We start from the raw sequence: 21,805 nt of genomic DNA on the forward strand, positions 1-21,805 counted from the left end.
TTGTTTAACTACTTACTCTTCTACTTTCTGATCAATAACTAAAGAGAGGAATATAAAACAAAATAAATCATCACATTGAGGTTAAGGAAACACCAACTGGAGCATTTCATCTGGGTGATACTGATTCATTTTCTTCTGCAGTCAGTACTTATGTGTTTGTTTCAATGGTGCACAGGTGGTTTAACCAGGGAGCCTGAGATCAACCCTGTTCCCAAGTATCCTGAGTGTGATCAGCTGACAGAGGTGGCCAGTTGTCCTTGGTTCGGTACTAATCCTTTCTCTGTGTATGTTTCCTATTTCCTACTTTTCCTGTGATTTCAAGAGTCAGATTGGGGTACTCATTCCTGTAGCTAAGCAAATGCTAAAAATCTTGGTGGCCCTGGAAAAACAGATGAGCAGACAGTGAACTGAGAACTAACATAAAGTCCCTTTTAGATTGCATTTCAGAAATGGACATATACCTGAAGCCTGCTTTGTGTAAATGTGTTGTGCACACGTGTGCATGTGTATGTGTGTGTGTGTGTGTGTGTATGCATATGGGTAGTGGTTGCAAAATGCCCACTGGGAGCCCCAACTACCCAATTTAAGCTTAAGGGCTGGATGGAATAGGACATAGCCTATCTCATTCTGCAGGAGGTTATGGCCAACTCCCTTTGTCACCTGGAGCCTTCAATTCACCAGAAGAAAATTGCTAAAATTGGTAACAGCTGCCATAAGGCAGGAGCAAACGAGAGGAGGGGTGAGCAGAGAGAACTCATTAAAGACAGCTTATCCCTCCAACCCTTTCCAAAAGGAGAGTGGGAGGTCCAGTTCTCAGTTGGCAGTTATGCTCCCTCACAAGCCTCTTCTAACCTACTTCCCTGGGCTACAGATTTGCAATTGGGAGCCTGGGTAGCAGGTAACCCTGTTGTGGAGATCAGAAAAGCAGGAGATTTGAAGTTAGGGGAGCAGGAGAATATAGCTGGGTGGTGTTCTCCTGGGTCATCCTGGGACTCTATGATTCTGAGTAAGATAGATTAGGACTCAAGCTTCCTTATCTGGCAGACAAGGTGGCTACAGTTAGATCATTATGAGAGACCTTCCACTTTTAATATGCTACAATTCTGTAGGATTATTTGGCCTGAGAAAGAATGTCAATGAAAGGCAAATCAGTGATCTAGGGTTAGAAATTTGGGTTCCATTCTGGCACTGTTCTGCTGCAGTGGTGTTTTGGGTGAATGATGTCTCTTCAAAAATTTTATGCTGAAACTCTAACCTCCAGTACTTCAGGAGGTGATAGTATTTGGAGACAGGCCTTTAAAGAAGTAACATGAAGTCAAATTGTGGACCCTAATCCAATATGACTGGTGTTCTTATAAGAAGAGATGAGGACACAAGCAGGTGGTAGCACAAAGAAAAGATCCTCATCTGCTACCCAAGGAGAACAACCTCAGAAGACACCAGACTTGCTGACACCTTGATCTTGAATTTCTACTGTCCAGCATTGTGAGAAACCAAATTTCTGATTAAGCCTACCAATCTATAGTATTTTATATGGTAGATTCAGCAAACTACTATAACTGGAAAATAATATTTTACCATAGATTTGGGTTGGCCAAGCAAGTAAAAGGGAACTGACAATGTTGAGCAATTTTACTCAATTCTTTTAGAACCTGCTGTGATGGTCAATATAAATTTATTAGTGTCTTTTTTTTTCTGTCCATGTTCCTATCTTTAGGGTTCTTTACACTTTGGATAAAGTTTACAGACACATTAAGTTTCAGCCTTCTTTGTGGATTTTCCATTCTTTTTCTCTTTTTCATGATGGAGAAGAAGCTGTTCGAATGCACAATTTCAGATTTTAAAGGGTGGCCAACAAGGAAACTTATGTCTCTTTATCTGTGTTCTCTTGTTGCCTGTGACAGACTGCAACCCTAGATTGAGCTCCTGGATATTCAGGGACAGAGAAGGGGTGGGAAATCTGGTGAGAGAGATAAGTCCAGGAAATAGAGGCAGTGACCAGAGCAGGGTCCATGGAAAGAAGAATGGGTGGATAGGAGTCTCTTTGGATTACAGGCGGTGTGTGACCTGGCTGGACCTTTGATTCCCATCCTTCACCAACAGACACACACACATACACACACACATACACACACATACACACACACGAGGAGACTGTCCTTGCTTCCTGATCCCAATTTTAAAAATAAAAGAAAATAGAAAAACAAAACAAAACAAAACCATGGACAGAAGTCAGTACTAGGTCAATTTCATCATGAAGGTTTTGGGGGGTATATTTTTAAATGGGGTTGACTGGAGTGGGATGAGGTGCAGGGTGATACATGGATGAGGAGAAGGTATACATAATATCCCTATTAGTAATGTCGGAGGATATTTTTTTGCAGATTAAGATTCATTGGGCCAAATGCTTCCTACTTCTAGAGGAAAAAGATGCTACATAAATATTTGTCTGACCAAATACTGGTCTGATGTGTTATTATTAATATTATGGTAACCCTCAACTTTGATGGACAGGGGACAGTGGAGTCCCAGAGACATCATGGCCACTATTACTTCACTGTACCTTACAGCTGAGCACGAAACAATGTGCCCCACTTAACACAATAAACACTGGGGATTCACAGCCTTGAGAGTCCCTCTGAGGGAACCTGGTTTTCCTAGATAAGAGATCAAATGTGGAGAGTGTTTTCATTTTCTTGGTGTATGTTTTTAAATCAGACTTTGAAAACTAAGATGTCTCCTAGATTTTTGGCTGAGGGAAAGGAGGACATAGATAGCCAAAGATTTTTTTTTCTTTAAAAAAAAAAAACAGACCTATGGGTGACACATAGGTGAACTATTTGAGTCTGCAATTCTCATTGCTTCCAAGAGATTGGAAATGTGGAGCTATAAAGAGGGGTGATTAGATTTCACCCTCTGTACAGCCTGGAGGCGACTTCTTTGGGTGACGATTTTTAGGGATTCTACTTTGCAAAAAATTGACTGGAATAAAATGACTGGAAAGGAATGAACCATGGAAAAGCAGTGCTCTTCTTCGAGTACTTAATGTCCCTGCAGCCCTTACTATACTCTCCTTCCCAAGCTCTGACCAGAGAGTGAGTGTGAGGACCAAAACATGCTTGATTTAAACTAGAGCTTTATTAACTCAACTGGCCACCTCTGCTGGCTCTTGTGGTTTTGAGATCCCTATCCTTTTGTATTCTACCAAATGTTTTATCTTAATGGCAACAAAAGTGAAACATCAGAGCTGGGGGTGGGTGTGTTCCTACTGAAAACCTCACAGGTCAGCAGAGTTAAGTGTGTACCAAGACTTCAGCTTGCAGTCTGGGGAGCCAGGTACCCTAATCTTTTATTCATGCCCCCCTCTAAGCCCCAGATGATTCCAGTGTTCAGCCAAGTGGTGAATGAGGCTCTCTTAACTTTCTAAGGAAGGAAAACCTCTCGTGGTGAAAACCCAGCAAGGTGTTTGGAGTGGATTCCTTGTAGGGACCAGCAAGGGTGGATGGTGATCATATTTTTCAGTTGGGCAGGCCTTTCAATTTAGAACCAAAATAAATTTTGGCCTGGATCTTTAGAAGAGAAACTGGTCCTGGCTGTGGGGCCCAGAACCCAGCGAGATGATAAGCACTTGCAATCTTAAACACTTATCTCCTCCTGTATCTGGCTTTCTTGCATTTATAAAGTAAATCGGGAAATCTCACCACAACAGACTTTCCTGTGAGGAGGCTGGCATTTCCTGCCAGCCCTTGGGGACAGGAATGGAGGGAACACGTGGCTGAAACTCGGGCCCTCTCATTTCAGCTCCTTTGCAACTGCTGTGGTAGGAAAAGTGGAACCCACCAAGATCAACAAGGGTGTGAGCTAGAGCTAGGGAGGTGGTTATTCTAATACAGCTTTCTAAAACATAAAATAAAAGAAAAAAAGCATAGTTACTTGCTTGAATACGCAAACACACATTTGCACTTTTAGAATGTGTGTTTGTATGTTTTGTGGAGAGGCAGCTGACATTAATTGATGCCACTGCCATGCTTGTGAAAAATGACCATTAAATTGGTGACATTAAAAGTTACATAAGTTATATAAAAAGTTATATAAGTTCCATGGTTAAGCATTTTTAAAATTTCATAAATAAGTAATACTTTTGTAAAGGGAATTGCCCTTCCCCACCTCTCACATTTATCTTTAGAATAAATTTTGTCTGAGATTCAATATATGTGCTATTGAAAAGGCCACCCATGCTAATAAAGGAGCAAGCATATTACTTCTGTCAAAGAAAGATATGAGTGTACATAGAAAACCTGATATTGTTTTACTATTATAGCATTCATGTCATATATTTTATGTAGTGCTTAGAGTCATATGTGACTGGAAAGGACCCAAGAGAAATTCATGCTCAATTTCCAGATGAATAGAATACCCAACCCAAATCGCTTTTTGTTTTCATAGAAAAATTTAAATGTTATTTCATTAAAAGATATGATGATTGTTGATACTATCTTTGACTTGGTGAAAACTGAGTCTCATGTGAAAACCTGAGTCTGAGCAACATTAGGTAATTTATCAAATCTTGCAGGGTGAGCCACAGAGCAGGGATGGGCTACTCAGGTTGTCTAATTTCTAATCTCACGTTCCCTGGTTGAGTTTATAGTAACAAGTCCCATGACACAGATGAACTTTCTATCTCCTTTGGGAGGTGGTGAGGGTCGTGCACTGGTGCACTGATGATACCCATTTACTGATTTTCACTACTCCCTTTTCTCCATGTATGAAACATCCAGTGTTGCCTTCTATTTCCCTTCACTTCATGCTGAGAGGAAGAGCTGCAAAGATAAGAGAGAGTTCACACCTCCACCCAGCTTCCACTTAGGTTTATACATAGCCATGGTACTATTATCAAAACTTAGCATTACTATAATGCTATTAACTAAACTAGTGACTATTCAGACTTTATCCTCCCCCCCCCCCAACTAAAATGTTCTTACTGTGTTCCAAGGTCCAATCCAGAAACCCACATTGCATTTAATGGTTCGATATCCATAGTCTCCTCATCTGTAAAGTTCCACAGTCTTTTCTCTTTCATGACTTTGGCATTTTGGGAGAGCACTGGTGAGCACGGTAAGAGGATAGTTTATGGAATATCTCAGAGGGTATTTGAGTTTTTCCAAAGCTTACTTGTGATTAAGGTGAGGTTATGTATTTGGGGAAAAGTGCCACAGAGGTGATGTGTCTTTTGCAGTATATCATGCCAGGAGATGTGACATTGATGTGTCTTATTACTGGTTGTGTTAGTCAGCTTCTTATTAGTATAACAAAAGACTTGAGGCAATGTAACTATAAAGAGAAATGCTTTTAAAGTTATTGTTCTGAAGTTTCCAGTTCAAGATCAGGCAGTCTCATCACTTTGGACCTCGGATGAAAGTACCCATGGCCATGGCAAGAAAGTACCCATGGCCATATGTAGAAAGAAATTGCTGGAAGTAGACAGAGACAGAACTGAGAGACTGACAATCCCTTGTAAAAGCACAATAATTTAATGACATCCCGTAAGACCCAACCCCTAAAGGTCCACAGCACCTCCCAATAGGACAAGTCTTTGATTTTGGGGGGATGATACCCATATTCAAACCACAACACTAGTTATGTTAATCTTGGTTGCTTGGTCAAAGTGCTCCTGCCAGTGTTCTCCACTGTAAAGTTAGCATTTGTAATTACCAAATGTTTTATGGGGAGACTCTTTGAGGCTATACAAATATCCCATTTCTCTTTGCTCTTTCTTTAGCACACTGATTTCAGCATTCATTGATGGATTTCAGGTTGAACATAATCACTGTGGTGTGCTGAGTGTACTTTCACACATTCCTTCTACATTTATCAGTTGGAATTCTTTTGTAAGGAATATTTGCCTTTTCTCATTTGTTGATTGATTGGTCAGTTCATTCATTTATTCATCGACTTATCTCGGTATGGACTCAGGGATGTTCATTTTATTCTTTCGACTGTAATCCAGTAGTACTATCATTGTTTATTTTGTGGCTCATGTTATTCTGACTGTGGCCTTCAGGAGCTCTTTCAGGTTGATTTCCGCATCCTTTTTGACATTTTTAAATAATGTTTTTGAACTTTATATTCTTTTTGAATTTTTTTTTTTTCCTTCAGCACCTCCTTACTTTCTGCCTCATGGGATATTTCAGGATCATCTTGTGTTTTCCCTGCCCCAGCCCTGGGATCAACTGCTTCTCCAAGAACCCTTGGTTCCTTTTATCAAAGAATGGTATTTAGAAGCCAAATTTGGGACCTAGCTGTGCTCACTGTCAAGGGGTGGTACTTCCCAGCTCTCTCAGCAGACAGCAAGGAACTGTGTATGTATACTAACATAAGCATACCTATGTCCATTATTTTTTCTGTACCTTTCTGTTTGTGTCTTAGTTGGTGAGGCATGCCATAACAAAATACCACAGACTAGGTGGCTTAAGCCACAGAGATTTCTTTCTCACAGTTCTGGAGGCTGGAAGTCCAAAATCAAGGTGTTGGCTGGATTGTTTTCTCCTTGGGTCTCTCTCTCTATGGTTTGTGGGTGGCTGTTTCCTTGCTGTGCCCTCACATGGCCTTTCCTCTGTGCCTTACATTCCTAGTGTTTCTTCCTCTTCTTGTGAGGACACTAGTCCTATTAGATTATGGACCCACTCCAAAGACCTAATTTAACTGTAATTACAGAGTCTAACTCCAAACACAGTCTCATGAGGATTAGAGCCTCAACATGTGAATGGGGATGTCAATCTGTATGTATAGATTCAAAATGAGTTAATGCCGATACCTCCAATGCCAATCTAGTGCTACAGGGTTTATTCTAAAATTTCCTGTTTTTCTTATTTACAATTTATTTCCTCAACAGTAAGAAATATGGCATTATCTATAATATATTTACTTATTTGTTCAAGCTTAGCATACCTTTAAAGTAATTTCAAAATTGCTAATACATACCCTTGGGAGAGACAAATTTACCCCACTGTAGTGCATTGTCTATGCATGGTTCTTCTGGTCTTTAGACTTACAGTATCGGATCAATGCACTGTTTTCCAATGTTATTTATACCATCTCCTTTTTTCCTCATATCTTCCTCATTTGTTTGTAATACAGTTTGTCTCAGTTTTCATAGCATTCATTCCACATCAGGTTTTCTTGAAATCAAAATTGATTTTTAAAATTTATATACAGTAACATTTGTACTTTGTGGTGTACAGTTGTACAGGTTTTGGCAAATGCAGAGCATCACCATAGTATCATACAGTAGTTCTATCAACCCCCAAGTTTTCTTGCACTCTCCCTTATTCTATCCCTAGACCCAGGCAAATACTGATTTGTTTTCTGTCCTCCTAGTTTTGCCTATTTTACAATGTCATATAAATGGACTCATACAATATGTAGGCTTTAAGGTCTAACTTCTTTCACTTAGCAAAATACACTAAAGATCCACTCTTATTGTGTGAATTAGTGAGATTCCTTTTTATTGCTGAGCAGTATTCCCTTATTTAGATATGCCACATTTTGTTTATTCATTCACCTGTTGAAGGTCATCTAGGCTCCTTCCAATTTTGAGTGAACATGAGTAAAGATGTAAATTTTTGCTTACAGGTTTTTGGTTGTATGTGAGCTTTCAATTTGCTAGGGCTAAATAATTAGGAGTAAGGTGCTAAACTTTGCAGCAAGTAAATATTTAATCTTAAGGGAAATTGCCAAACTGATTTTAGAAGTGGCTGTAATATTTTGCACTTTTGTTTAAGTGTTAATTTTAGATCTTAAAATTCACCAGTACTTGATTTTAGTTTGTATTTCCCTAAATGATTAATGATGCAGAACAAATGTGTACTTACCATACATGTATCCTCTCTGGTGCTTATTCAGATCTTTCATCCAGTATTTATTTTATTTTCACATTTTTGAATTTTGAGAGTTTTAAAAAATATTTTGTGGAAACAAATCCTTTATTAGATTTATGCTTGCAAGTATTTTCTACCTGGGTCTTATTTTCTATATTCATTATTTCTTTTTTTCTTTTCTGCTGGTAATTTAACCCAAGAGCCAGTGGACTACATCTCCAGCCCTTTTTATCTTTTTATTTTGATACAGGGTCTCACTAAGTTGCTTAGGGCCTCACTAATTTGATGAGACTGGCCTTGAACTTGAACTTGCAAACCTCTTGTCTCATTCTTCTGGGCCACTGGAATTACAGGCATGAGACACCATTTCTGGCTGTTTTTTGATTCTTTTAACAGTGTCTTTCTCAGAGTAAGAGTTTACATTTTTGACAAAGAGCAATTATTTATGTGTTTTTCTTAATTTTGTGAATTTTGCTTTTGTATATTTTGAAATGCTTTGCCATCCTCAAGGAAATGCAGGCATTCTTCTATGTTTTCTTCTAGAAGTTTAATAGTTTTAAGTTTTATGGGCTGGGGTTGTGGCTCAGTGGTAGAGTGTTTGCCTCACATGTGTGAGGCACTGGGTTCAATTCTCAGCACCACATATAAATAAATGAATAAAATAAAGGTCCATCAACAACTGAAAAAATTCAAAAAAAATTATAGTTAAGCCTGTTAATTATTTTAAATTCATTTTTATATGAGGTGTTGAGGTATGTATAGTGGTTCATTATTTAATTACTCAATTAATTTTGCAGATATCCAAGTGTTCTAGCAATATTTGTTGAAGAGACTATCTTTATTTTTTCATGGTAAAATTTTTTATTTGTTCTTTTTAGATATACATGACAGTAGAGTGTATTTTGACATATTATATATTAATGGGGTATAACCTACCATTCTTGTGGTTGTACATGATGTGGAGTTTCACTGGTCATATGTGATCATAGGAAAGTTATGTCCAGTTCATTCTACTGTCTTTGTTATCTTCACCCTCTCTTCCCTTCATTCCCCTTTGTCTAATCCACTGAATTTCTCTTCTTACCTCCCCCTCCTCACTTATTGTGTGTTAGCATCCGATTATCAGAGAAAATATTTGGCCTTTGCTTTTTGGGGATTGGCTTATTTTACTTAGCATGATAGTCTCCAGTTCCATCCATTCACAGGCAAATGCCATAATTTCATTTGAAGAGACCATCTTTTCTCCATTGTATTGCTTTTATGCTTTTTGTCAAAAATCAGTAGACCTTATTTGTGTGGGTCCACTGTGCCTTATTTATTTATTCTTCTCTTATTTATTCATCTGAATGTTCATTCTTTTGCCAATACACAATGTCTTAATTATAGTGATTCTAAAGTAAGTCTCAAAAACCATAGTGTGAATGGGAAATGTGAGTCCTTGTTTTTTTTTTTTTTCAAAGAGAGAGAGAGAGAGAGAATTTTAATATTTATTTTTTAGTTTTTGGCGGACACAACATCGTTGTCTGTATGTGGTGCTGAGGATCGAACCCAGGCCGCACGCATGCCAGGCAAGCGCGCTACCGCTTGAGCCACATCCCCAGCCCGAGTCCTTTGACTTTATTCTTTTGCAAAAAATTCTTTTAGCTATTCTACCACTATTCTATTCTTCATCTGTACTCTGTAAAATTTAGAATCATCGGATGAGATCTTTAATAGCCTCTGGGTTTGTGATTGAGTTGTGTTGAGCCTATGAATAAAATTGAGTAGAAATGATATCTCAACAATATTTAGAAATATAAAAATTGGGGCTGTGGTTGTGACTCAGTGGTAGGGCGCTTGCCTAGCATGCGTGAGGCACTGGGTTCGATCCTCAGCACCACATACAAATAAAATGAAGATACTGTGTCCACCTAAAACTAAAATAAATAAATATTAAAAAAAAAAGAAATATAAAAATTGGAGTGCATCTTTTAAAGTAGTTATAATACAACATTGCCAAAAGCTGGACTGCAAATATCAATATTTGGTGTTACATCAATGATTCAGTACTGAGATAAAGATAGGAATATAAATCTCCTGTGAATTATTAAGGGACTAATTGTGACATGTCTCCAAAGTGAGACCTGAGCAATCATGCATTATGGTATAGACAGACTTATTTTTGCCTATATTTTGATTATTTTTGTTACTAAAAAGTATCTCTCTCCTTTATTTTTTCCACTAGGAAACTCCCTGAGAAAGATAAATCTTTAGAAATTTGAACATATATTGCCAGGCATAGTGGCACACACCTGTAATCCTCAGCTCAGGAAGCTGAGGTAGGAGATCCCAAGTTCAAAGCCAGCCTTAGCAATCTAGCGAGACCCTGTCTCAAAATTAAAAATAAAAAGGGCTGGGGATGTGATTCAGTGATTAAGTGCCTTTGGATTCAATCCTTGGTACTACCTACCCAATTTTGAACATATATTAAGTTCTAAAAAATATGAAACTTTAGTAATTGCTGTTAAACTAACATTACCAGCAGTACAGCGAGGCAATGTCATATGGTGGTTAAGATTCTAGCCTTGAGTTAAACGATTCTCAGTGTGTGTACTAGCTCTGCTACATACTGGTTATATGACTACTTATTTAACATTCTCAAGCATCAGTTTCCCATCATTAAACTAGAAATAGATAACAGCAGCTATCTCCAAGGGCTCTAGTAAAGATAAAGTTACATTATGTGTTAAAACAGTACAATGTCAGGTTTAATTTTTAATAATATTAACTTTATTAATAAGTGGACTTTAATAATAAGTGTTTGAAATATATGTATTTTACTTAATTGATGAATGTGGTTACATCAAACTCTAAAATATCCAGCAGTTCCAGTTGCCAAAATATCCCCATTCAAAAATGTAATAACATCATTGGAAAAAGTCTAATAAAACAATTGCTGAATTACTTGCATTTTAATCAACACACATATAAAGGATGTGTTCTAAAATTGCCATTTACCAGAAAAACCAAAGGTGTACTTGATTGATTGCTGACTCACTTTAAACAGAACTAGGCAGCATGATAAGCTAAGAGTGCTCATGAACTATTTATTAATGCAAGAAAGCTTTCAGTTATGGGAACACATGTGTTCATACACACACACACACACACACACACACACACACACACTGTGAGGAGTTAAAAAGGCCTTAGGAATTCATCTAGTCCAGCTCTAAACAATCTTGCTTAGTTACTTAAAATACACTTTTTCACTTTCATAATTTTTGCATGACTGGAAGAATTGCCTCTATTGACCCCCAAATCTTTATCATTCTGGTATATCAGTGACATCTGTATAGCATCCATATGCATACAGCTGCTGGCACAAGTTGTCTCTACTACCAAGTGCATTTGACCCTATATTTTTACTTTCAGATCCATAATATGTCAGATGGATGAAAACTGAGGATAAAAGTGAAGAATTTTGAGTTTTTACATGGAAGGAGCAAGGAGGGGAATATACATCCTGATTCTCAGACCAGAGTTTGCATGTGACTCGACCCTACCAGATCAGTTTTGCAGGAAACTCAGGGCAGTTCCTTGAAGATGTCAGTGCAGCAGCAGCTGGCAGAGATGCAGTCCCAGGCTGAGAAGCAGTTCAGGGAATTTGATGGGCCACCTGAGCCCTAGAGGATTTGCACAGGTGCAAACAGAGCTGGGGGCTTTTGGATCTGGAAGAGTTAGAAACACCCTGGGCTCTCCATGGTTGGTAAGTTCGAGTCTGTCTTCTCCGATTCCATTTCCTGCCTCTAACTGCCACAGCTTGATCGTTGAGACTTAGCCACCCGTGACTGTTGAGGGAAATAGAGGGAAAATTGAGCCGCAACATTCATCTCCTCTCTTCGCACAAGGGCAGGGCCGGAGATAACTGAGCCCCCACCAGAGCCCGTCACTCACTGTCACCCTCTGTTTCAAAAACTTGCTTCTGGGACCCAGGAACAGGATTCTGCAAACCTTGCAAGGGGAGCTCTTTCTGTCCTTTTTTTTTTTCTTTGAGTTTAGGGTTGGGGAACTTTGGGTTTCAGGTTGGAGAAAGAGAAAAGTAATGCACGATAAAGAGACAATACTTTAAGACAACTTAGGTTCTAGGGTGAGAGTAAAGGAGTGAATATTGAGAAAGAGAGATGAAAGATAATGGAAGTTGTGTCTTTGCCCCATGAGGTGTGGGAATCAGGGAGTTGTCATCTCTAGACATTCACCTCTGTTTCTTGATCACTGAGAACTTATGCAAGTCATTTGCTCCCCACCTGGCCTCAGTTTTTCTGGTCTTTTAAATAGGCATGTGATCTGCTGTGGGAAGTAGTGAGAGAGCCATGGATGGCAAAGATCCTAAATAGCACATCACAAAGCCATGTGCAGAGAACCATGCCTTAAAACTTGATTTTAAAAGTTCACTGATGGCTAAAAATACCCTGTTGACACAGGCCTGTCTGCACCCTCTGATTTTTCATTTTACGTGCAAAAATTTATGTTTTTCCATTTTCGTTGGCTAGGGTTCTGTTATTTGAAGGTAAGGTGTGGGAAGTCCTTCAGAGGTTCAATGGGAGACAGGGAATCGGATATAGTTTTTCTCTCTGGAAAGAACTTTCATCAAGATTAAAAAAAAAAAAATGTTTAGGCTCCGCTTGCTACTGTAACCTCTAGTCCCTTGCCAAATGGCAACACAACAAAGACAGCCTCCTTTTCAAGTTTCTGGTTAATAAAACAACACAATGCAAGACAAATAAACAGAAACAGAAGGCTTGAGTTTGCATAACTTATGTGCACATGTGTGGAGCAAGGAGGAGCTGCTCTGCTTGGACAAGCTTATGTCAATGGACATCTTTCATTGACCATCCTACCTAAGACATGTCTCTGGGACCTTAAATCCAAGACCCATAGTGGAGGTCTGCATACAACTGAAACAGTGGACCAGGAAAAATCTCACAAACACATGGTCTCTCTTATCCCCCTGTCCCTCACCTTTGGAATCTGTGTTCATAGATATTGGAGTTGATGGCTGAATTTTTAGAGGCTATGGCTACAGACATACTGGTTAAATTGCTAGCTCAGAATAAAGAGTGGATATGACTGGAGGGGTGTTGGTGGCATGGCGTTTGGGAGAGTTAGGATATAATGTAAGGACTAGACAACTTTATTTTAACAATAAGGTCAGATATCTTGGGTGTTAGTCACCTTTGTGACCAAAATGCCTGATGAGAACAATTTAGAGGAGGGAAACTTTATTTTGGCTCACAGTTCCAGAGGTTTAGTTCATGGTCAGCCAAGTCCATTGCTGTGGGCCCAAGATGAGGCAGAATATCATAGTGGAAGGGCTTGATGGAGGAGCTCTTCTCCATTCATGGCAGCTGGAATACAGAGAGAGGGAAAGGGGAGGGGCTGAAGGGAAGATGTATCCTTCCAGAATATGCTGTCAGTGATCACCTTCTCCAGCCACATTCCACCTACCTATAGTAACCACCCAGTCAGTCCACTCAAACTAGGATGGAGTAATTAGGGTACGGTTCTCCAATCATTTTACATTTACAATCCAATAATTTTACCTCTGAATATTCCTATATTAACATAGGAATTTTGGGGGGACAGCTTATATCCAAAAAATACCATTGGGCTTCTGTTCTTCCACTTTGTGATATTTGTTCTTAGGACTCACCTGTGTGTGGGGTTACAACTTGAGGTCCTTGCTAGAATGGAGGAAGAAAGGAGGGTGCAAAGTTGCTTGACTGCATACAGCACCACAGTTCCAGCGTCGTGAAGGGACCTGGGGAGTCATGGGGTTCCTGTAGCTGCCCTGTCCCACACTTTGTTGTGGGCTCCTGGAGGGTAGTTGAGCACAATCAGGAGGGCAGTGCAATAGCAAAATCCCACTCCTTCATCACATACTTCTCTGTCCTTCTCTTTTGTTCTTTGACTGGAAGAATGCATTTGTGCCTCTGGTTTCACGGGATTCCCTCTCTCCACCTTCTCCCAGGACACTCAGAGAAGTGGCTTTCATCACAGGAGTGAGGGTGAGTTCCAAGCCCATGAGGAAAACATTTCCTAGTAGTCACTTCTCTTAGGCATGGAAGGAAAGATTTTCTCAGCTCTTCATCTCTGTTCTCAGGGGACATCTTCAGGCCATTATGAGGTAGTATCTGTGGATCAGCTGCAGCTAAATCCTGAAAACAAAGAGTAAATCCAACACTTGAAGAACTGCTAAAGATTTATGATGATTCAGAAGAGAAACTGTTCATAAAAAGAGGATGAGCCAACTTCCCTGCAACGCGTTTAATAACAAACCAAGGGCGCAGAGCTGCTTTCTGTAGCATGGAGCAAATTAAATGGCAGAAACCACTGTGAAGCCCTGTGAAGCCCTTGGTGGGATGTTTGAGCATTTGGAATTCAACTGTGTGCAAATTTCATCTTTTTGAGGATTTTGTACATTTCATGTCTTTTAGTCAGAACTCTTCCTTCTCCTGTTTTTGATCAATTTATCCAGGGTCTCTTCTAGGGTACATGGTTCCCTTAATTTTCTCAGAACTTCCCTTAAATCTTACTCATTTTCTTATGAAGGCTCTACCAGACTCATTTACAACTTATTTTTATTTTATTTATGTTAACTTAATTTTTTTGGATGATTGCGCCAAAGAATATAGAAGCTGGAGAATATCCTCAATAAGAAACTTTGAAGTCAAATATATTATGGGGTTGATGGCTGTCTATTGACAGGGCTTCCATTCCCTTTTCTTTCCTTTCTGAGACCACCTTGGCCTGGTGTGTACCTCTTCTCCATACCACCTGTTCTCTGGCACTGTTGAATCATGCTTCATTCCTGGGGTGGGCTAGGGTTTGGCTTCCTATATCAGAGTAAGCCCACCCTTCCAGGAAACATTTGGCTCTGAGGTGGTCATGTGACTTTACTTTGTGGCAAAGATTGCAAACCTTCTTTCTCATTATTTTTTCTTGTTTTTATTAATTTTATCTCTTTGTTTTGCAGTTTTAACCATTTCTCCATCTATGCTTTGACAAATAATATACACCATAAGCTTCAATTTTAAGAAGAATGGTAAGTGATCATTCTCTCTCTCTCTCTGGCTCAGTTTCTGCTGGTGGATATCTTATCATCCACCCAGAGAACACAGTTGATGCCCAGAGGAAGGCAGATTGAAAGAACCTCAGTGAAATTCAGCCAGAGACCCGATTGCTTGCTCTTCATAGCTGCCTGACCTCTGGATGTCCGGTTCTATGAGCAAATCAAATTCTTCATTGTTTAAGTTATTTGAGTGCTGAAATCATCTTAATTGATTGAGGGTTTAGATTGTCAGCATGGTATAAAGTGGGTCTGGTGAAAGAGAATTCACATGGGGACCTCAGGCCTGGGCTGGGGTCTCAGGCTACCAGATACTAAGTATGTGTCTGCTCCACCTCTGGAGTTTAATTCCCAATAAAGGGCTGTGATGATCATCGTGTGTCACAAAGCTGGGTAAGGATCAGATACATTAAAGCTACAAAACATGTGGCATAGCATGTTGTTATTATCATCCCTTGTTAGCTCCATCCACCCATCTACTATTATGAAAATAACAATAGTGGATGACTTCATTGAGGAATTGTCGAGTGCTGTGCTGAGTGCTTGAATGACTTTGTTCCTTTAATCTACATCAGAGTCCTATAAAGTATGCTATTATATCCCCATTTCACAGATGAAGAAAAACATTAGAAAACTAATAAATTTTTTCAGTCTAATACAGCTGTTAAGTGGTGGAGTTTTCTAATAAATATTTGAGGATAATGTTAATAGCCCAAGCATGTGTTCAAAAATTGTCCATTCCACAAAAATTGCCAGTAGCCTCAAATTCTGTATTAGATTTGCTCTCTTTTTCAGTGTTTTATGCTCACACCATCATTATTTAGCTTCCTTTTATTGCTCCCTAAGTCCTTAAGCTCATGCAAACTTCCCCTCACAATTAACTACTGTTCTGAAACTTTATTGCACTAGGAAAAGAAATGGTGTGTGCTGGTGTTGGTTTACACCACACCTCTAAAAGGGTGTGTTTGTGTGTGGGGGTTATTAATGGAAGTGGTGGGTGCTTCAAATATTTTGAAACTGTTAAATATATGTACTTATTGGGATGATGTCCGAGACTGTGGCTTGCTGGTCACCAGTTGTAGGTGTAAGGGATCTAATGTTTTGCCCTGGAATACTGAAGGTAGGTGCAGATTCAGTGCAATTAGGGAGGGTCTTCTAACCATCTAGACCAATAGTTCTTAACTGGAGGTAGTTTTTTTATTTGACGTTTTTATTAGCACATTACAGTTATATATAATATTGAGATTAATTTTAATATAATCACACATGCATGGAGTGTAGCTCACTTCATTTCTGTCCCCAGTACTTCCTCTTCTGTTTCCTCCTTCCTCCCCCTGTTCTCCTTCCTCTACTCTACTTGTCTTTCTTCTATTTATTTATTTATTGTTTTTTAAATTGGTGCTTTGTAGATAAACATAAAGGTGAAATTCACTGTGATATATTCACATATGTACCTAGCATAACGTGGTCAATTTCATTCCATGGTTCCTCCCTTTCCCCGCTCCTCCTCTGTCCACACCCCCATCCCCTTCCTCTACTCCACTGATCTCTTTTCTTTGTTCATGAGATCTACCCCTCCTTTTCTTCTATCATTTTGCCTGAGTTTCTGCATATGAGAGAAAACATTCAACCTTTGGCTTTCTGAGTCTGGCTTATCTAATTAGCATGAGGTTCTCCTCGAGGTAGCTCTGCCTCTCCACATTTTGATTGCCACAACTAGGAGGTGGTGATGTCCATGTAGAGAGGGGAGACTAGGGATGCTGCTGAATATCTGCCAATATATAGGACATATCCAACAGCAAAGAATTATGCAACCCAAAGGGCAATAGGGCTGAGACTGAGAAACCCTGGTCTAGACAGACCAAGGACCTTTCTATCCCATTGCTACTTGGTTAGGGGCAAGGTAAGTCATCCTGATGCAGTGGGGGATATGGGAGTGACCTGGAATGTTCACCATTTCTTGCCCTTTTGGGGGCTTCACCAAATCCTGGAATCTGACCAGGTCCTTCTATCGGAGGAGACATGGGTTTCTTGTAAGATCGAGGGCTCCTACCGGAGAGAGTTGGGGTCAGCTGAAATGCACTCCTTGAATAGAGAGGAGTGGTCTTCAGTCCCTAGTGTGGCTAGCTGTGGATGAGGCATGACTGTCTCTGAGGAGTCCTCCCTCTCCTCCTTATACCCTCAGTTTATTTCTATTGTCTTGGCTCCTGTTCCAAGGTCCCAGCCAGAGCATCTCTAGTGCTCTATTGCCAACCCATGGCACCATCCTCACATCTCTGTAGGGTAGGATTTGGTGCCACTTTCTTCTCATTCTTCCTCTCACCTGGCTACTACTCTGAGCTGGCTCTGCCATATACATTAGTCCTGTCATATGCTTAAGGTTTGCCTTTCTGATTCCCAGGAGCTTAGGTCAGAACTTTAAAAGGAATAGGCTCTTAAAGCTTCTTTCCATTTAGTCCTTTTGCCATAGAAGTCAACTTTCTGTGGGGCCATGAGGATGCCTCTGAATGCTGTGAACAGAGTCAGGACATCCAACAAACAGAGAAAGAGGCCACAAATATGAATATGTCAAGATCTTATTTTGCTACATCAGAGATTTGACTGGTTCCCTCCCCTTATCCTTTGGAGTTAAGAAGGAGGCCATGGTGTTAGAGGATAGTTTTATAGGTTCAGCCAGATGTGAGGGACATCTGGTGACTGGATGTTTGTTTTTTAAGCATTTCTAACTGTTATGCTCACAGGATGGGGAAGGGGAGTTGAAAGGTGGCTGTTCTGGCTACTCTGTGCTGGCATTTGCTTTGAGGGTGAGGATTGGGGTCAGAGTAAGGGGGGTGGTTTGAGCCTGGCAGAAAGCAACATTTTCCTCTCCATGCCTGCATATCTTTAGCTGAACCTGAGCCTCTACTGTCCTCTAATGTAATAATCATAATGAGTCTAGCTGCAATTTACAGAGTGCCTGTTATGAGACAGGCACTGTATCAGGCTCTGTGCTTATGTTATCTTGTTCACATTCGATTCTCATATGCTAGAATCTATAATGCTCTGAAGAGATGCTTCCTAATGCTTCTTGAATGGATTTTATTCCTTTTCTTTATTATTGGAACAGATATCATGCTTTAGACTTACATACATTGTCGATACATTGTATAGTTTTCCTCTGGCATAGTATTTGTTTGTTTGCTTGTTTTCCATGTGTTGTTAATGGACTACCTTAAGTTGTCCACTTCCACAAGTCCAATTTTGTTGGAGATGTTGCTAGATTAATGGGATTATTTGTGACTGTGAAAGCTTTTTTGGAAAATGAACTTTCCCACTTTGAAGTCACACTGTGGGGCTTTGTTTCCCCAGTTCCAGGCTCCTACCAGGTGAACCCACTGATATCATTGAAGAAACAGGTTTTTCTGGAGGAAGATGCTCTTGAACTTGAGCCTTTGTCCCTTTGAGGGCAACCTAGTGAAATAGAAAATTGTACTCAGGGCTCAAAACTCGTACTTCAGAGAAGGAAAGTCTGGATGAGAATATAGTGGATGTGCAGATTTGAAGGCTGATTGAACAAAAATATTATGAACAGAATTCTGTCCCTTCCAAAAAACACTGTGTCCAGCACCCAGGGTCCACTTGTTGTGAATAGGCTTTAGGTAGCTTTCAGCTCTTGTCCCAGTGACCCACTAACTTAGGTTCCTAACTTAGGGAGATCCTCTAAAGTCTGCTAGAAGTTGTCAGTGGCAGCAGGGAGCAGGTTCTGAGGTTACTAGGAATGAAGCAAAGCTGGAAGACATAGGTTGAGAGGAAAAAATCCTCTGTCATTCAAAGAGAAGAATAGTGGATTGAATGAAAATAAATGAGGGGGTAAATAAAAGCTTTAGGAGGTAGAGAAGAGATCTTGACTTGTAGCCCCAGATGAGCAACCATTGGTCTAGAAGACTCTGAGAAATGTAGATCCAGAATAAAGTGCCCTCATCAATGATCCAGAGCATTATGGCCTTGCAGGCACCCAACCCCTTCCCTAGCCATTTTGTGAAGTCGTCTGGAATTGTTAGCACAGAACTGGATAGGATAGGGGGTCAAGGGTTGGCAACTGTCAACCCAAATGAGCAAGCCTGTGCCCCTGTAGGGCTGTCCTATACTATCTGCTCCAAGAGGATCTGTCTCATTATTTGAACACTTAAGAATTATCACAGCTTAGAAGATTTACAGGGGGTTTGACCACTGCTTTGCAGAAGGTGGGCTTACTCTGCTTAGATGGGCATCAGCAGGCTGTGGTGTCTTGTTTTCTTAAACTGGTGGGAGGGATTTGATTGGTCAGCAGGGTGCTCACCTTCAGGGAGTAAGCAGGCCAGGAATAAGACATACAGTGGAAGACAGAATGTATTCTGAAAGTTTTTCTGCACAATGATGGGTGCTCTGTTTTGGGGAAAGGAAGCTTATCTTTAAACAAACAAGCAAACAACAACAACAAAACTCTAACATAAAGCGTTTTTAAAAAGTTTATAAAGCAACTCTGGAAATCAAAGAGACCCTAAATACCTCCCATTTTCCTTCCCCTGGTTTTCAGTGACACCTATGTTCAGTGATGAGTAGCCAGAGATATTAAGGATTGGCTGTAAACTAGGGCCTCTCCCTTTTTGTCAAGGGGAAAATGTTTTAAAAATTTGGAAATCTCAGAAATTAAAAAAACATATTTTGTGAATGGATCCTTAAAATAAACAAAGAAAGCAGAACAATTGCCTTCTATGATATCAACTTTCAAGTCCAGTTTAAATATTACTACCACTTGGGATCAACCAAATACTTTCAACTCTATAAAGTTTCCATTATTTCATTTAGTCAGAGAAATCTGCCAGCTAATATTTTACTAAGCCTGAAAAAAGTTTAACTAGCCCTTTCCATATCTATCAAGTTCAAAGAGATGGTATAGTTCATGTATCAAGACACCATAAAGTTTAGCCCTAGAAACACGGATTATATTTCCAATATTTATTAAAAATTTTTTTCTTTGTCTATTGGCTGGCTTGTTTTAGTCTGTGTGCATATGTTTTTATCGCATGGTGGGCTGAATTTGTACACTATGTCTAGATGACACTAGCATCTTTCTGTTCCTGAAGATCACTTAAGATGAAAGGCATTAAAGGTAGACTCGAGGTATCTAAGCATCTGTTTAATACAGGCCCCCTCTATAACGCTCATTTCTGGTGCTTGGCATCAAAGGAAAAAAAAGAAAAGTCGGCACTATTCTCTTAAAAATACGTCAAGGGCCCCCAACTCTTTAACAACACAGGAAATGTCAAATATTATATGGATATAAATAACTCAGTAAAACAGGGTTACAAGAACATCTGGCTTTGCACAGTTCCGCGCACTGGGCTGGCGCAGAGATATTTCAGTAATACTATCCAGTCTTTGGGTTGTGTGAGACTATGGGGCACAGAAGGGAATTTGAGTGTCGAGTGAAAAATGTGCTTGTAAAAAGGTCTGAGTTGTTATCTGTCTAATCCGTCCTAATCTGTTCAGTCATTTGCTCTGGGGGCTCTTAAGAGTGGAATACTGACCCCCTCTGGAAGCCAGTCTCTTAGACAGATACTGCTGGGGCCCCAGGGTTAGGGACAGAGGGCAGAAGGTTAACGACCCTGGAGGAGCAAGCTGCTCCAATGATAACTGGAGAGATCATTTTTAAAAGGGACATCTCAATTTTGCAAGGAGCTTGCAGCTTTACTTTGGTTCTAGCATCATGGTGGCACTTGTCAGGGAAAATGGTGATGCGCCTCTTCTTTGTCCTCGCCGGTCTTGCCTCTCGCTTGCTCACCTCCATTCCTGGTTCCCCTCTTCTCTTTATTGCATTGCATTTCTTCACTGCAGTTTTTCACTTTATTTTTAAGATTTGATTCCTTTGGGTTTTGGGCAAGCCACCGTTTGGGGAAGGAAATTTGTGCAATTGACACTATTTGGTGTTCATTTCACTTACACACACTTTAAAAAGAAAGTAAAACCTCCCAAACAAAAATACACACACACACACACACAAATTCACACGAGGCAACTGAGGTTTATGGTTTTCCTCTATGTAAATTACAATGTTCAGCATTATTAAGAATAATAAACAGCAACATCATCCATGTTGAAGCAAGGCAGAGCAAAATATAAACGAGAGCTATATCTTAGATCCCTTTGAGCTTATTCCCAAATAACTCCACTTATTTACTCTGTGAATGCTCGTAACTCTTGATTGCCAAGCACTGTGGTGGGTAAAAACTCCACTTGCCCTTAAGGAGCCTACAGTCTGCTGGAGGAGGCAGCTCATGGAAATAGTTACAATATAATTCTTTGCAAGGGGGTACAATATGGTACCATAGAATACAATAGGATAGGATTCATTCTAAAATAAAGTGAACAATTGAAAGAAAATAGACACCAGATAAAAATAATTTGCTTTAATATCTCCTGCCAACCTTTGGAATATCTAGTTACACTTAAATTTTTCTATCCCTTCAACAGTCTTTCTGGAAGTCATTTGATCCTTGGTTTAAAACCAAGTCGGGGTAGGGAGCAGGGAATCAAGAGCCAAGTTGACAGTGCTTCCCAGCTCTGTAGCAGGAAGTGGGGATGAAACTCATTTCTTTGAGAAGCAGGTGGGAAAACTGTGTGTGCTGAAATAAATCCCTTTATTTGGTGTGTGATTGGCAAGTTTGTGTGATAGTCTGTCTCACACAAACTTTTTGCAGATTTGGAGACCCCACAGTGCTTCTCTTGATGCATATCTTTTTCTTCAATGACCATGTTCTATTCATTAGTTAATTGGTTAATTTAACCATTATGTATCTAC

General features: G+C 39.8%; 1 long non-coding RNA gene across 1 annotated transcript in view; it reads left to right on the forward strand.

Moving 5' to 3' along the window:
* The first annotated feature begins 11,034 nt into the window (after window positions 1-11,034).
* The window catches only part of LOC124085131 (uncharacterized), a 53,235-nt gene continuing 42,464 nt past the window's right edge, over window positions 11,035-21,805 (forward strand). Inside the window, exons 1-4 of the long non-coding RNA XR_009225756.1 lie at window positions 11,035-11,625; window positions 13,835-13,924; window positions 14,020-14,273; window positions 14,893-14,961. This is a non-coding gene — a long non-coding RNA (uncharacterized LOC124085131). The remainder of the gene's footprint in view (window positions 11,626-13,834; window positions 13,925-14,019; window positions 14,274-14,892; window positions 14,962-21,805) is intronic.

The sequence above is a fragment of the Marmota monax genome, unplaced genomic scaffold (genome assembly GCF_021218885.2).
Source record: "Marmota monax isolate L192 unplaced genomic scaffold, Marmota_monax_Labrador192_F-V1.1 WCK01_AAM20220418_F8-fsc00062, whole genome shotgun sequence".
In the NCBI taxonomy this organism is placed as follows: domain Eukaryota; kingdom Metazoa; phylum Chordata; class Mammalia; order Rodentia; family Sciuridae; genus Marmota; species Marmota monax.